The sequence below is a fragment of the Carlito syrichta genome, unplaced genomic scaffold, assembly GCF_000164805.1.
Source record: "Carlito syrichta isolate Samal-C Ts95f unplaced genomic scaffold, Tarsius_syrichta-2.0.1 Scaffold305245, whole genome shotgun sequence".
Classification (NCBI taxonomy): Eukaryota; Metazoa; Chordata; class Mammalia; order Primates; family Tarsiidae; genus Carlito; species Carlito syrichta.
The window spans coordinates 21,389-22,657 of NW_007249341.1; positions in this window are offsets into that span (position 1 = coordinate 21,389).

Here is a 1,269-nt window from a genome sequence, read left to right on the forward strand (position 1 = left end):
AAGTGAAATGGAATTATAGTACCATGTTTGTCAAGTGATGGGCAGTCAACAAATGTAATGACCTCTATCAAAGGGCTGGGCATTGGGAAGACATGAGGTACACACTAAGCATAATCAGTGCCATCAGAAAAAATCCTTCCTTGTCAACATTGGCCCCTCAGGAGCAGTAACCACAAAGCTGACTTTCCCTTTGAACAGGAGTCAAAGATGAGAGTGTGTCCTTTCTTTGTCGTGCTTGGAACTCAGGTACAAATTCATGGGTGATGTCTGCCACCTGGAGAGTTTTAGTAGGAAATATTAGTCGAGTCTGTTGCACCAAAGGGCCAAATCCCACCTAAGCTTTCAGATACTCCACCCCCTGCCGGCATCCCCAGCCCCGGCCGTGTCCCGCCCGACGCGGAACGGCTGTCTGAGCCGCGGGCCTCGGGAAGTGGGGGTCCCAGGGGAGCCGCAGGGGGCCGAGGCAGCACCGACCCCGTGGCCCCTCAACACCGCAAGGCTGGCAGGTTGCGCAGAGGTTTCCACGGACAAGCCCGCTCCTATCCCCCTCTGCCTCAGTTTCCCTCTAGGGGAAAGACGCGGTTCGTCTCGATCAGGGGACCGGCAGGCCGGTTCGAGAGTGGTGCCGGGAGGGGCCGAGGAAGTGGCCTGGTTTTCCCGGGCGACGCCCCGGAGGGCGCCCCTCCCCACCCCCGGCAGCGCCGGACGCTAGAGTGGGCGGGTCTGGGGGGTCTGGGAGGGAGGAGGGAGTGAGGCCGAGCCTCGGACCCCGCCATCTCCCGGCCCTCGCCTGTCACCTGCGCTCACGCCTCCAAGGCCTCGCCTCCCCCGCCGGACGGCGCAGCCCCCTCCTCTTCGCGCTCGCTCGGCCCCGGGCTCCTCCCCCCTCCGGGCGGGACGTCGCCCTCGCTGTTCCCATGGCAACCCCGGTCCTGGCCGCGCGCCGGGGGCTCGGCGCCCGCCTCACCCCACCCCCTCCGGCTAGACCGCCTCCCTGCGACCCTGAGCCAAGAGGGGGCGGGCCGAGGCGGAAGCTGAGCAAAGGCGTGCGAAAAGGAATGGAGATAAAAAGAAAAAAGAGAGGAAGACGTAAAGAAAGGAGAACAGAGAAATAAAAAATAAATTTTTATTTTTACCCCCCTCCCATATAAATAAAAATTAAATTAAAAAAAAAAAAAAAAATATAAAAAATAAAAAAAAAAAAAAAAAAAAAAAAAAAAAAAAAAAAAAAAAAAAAAAAAAAAAAAAAAAAAATTTTAACAAAAAAAA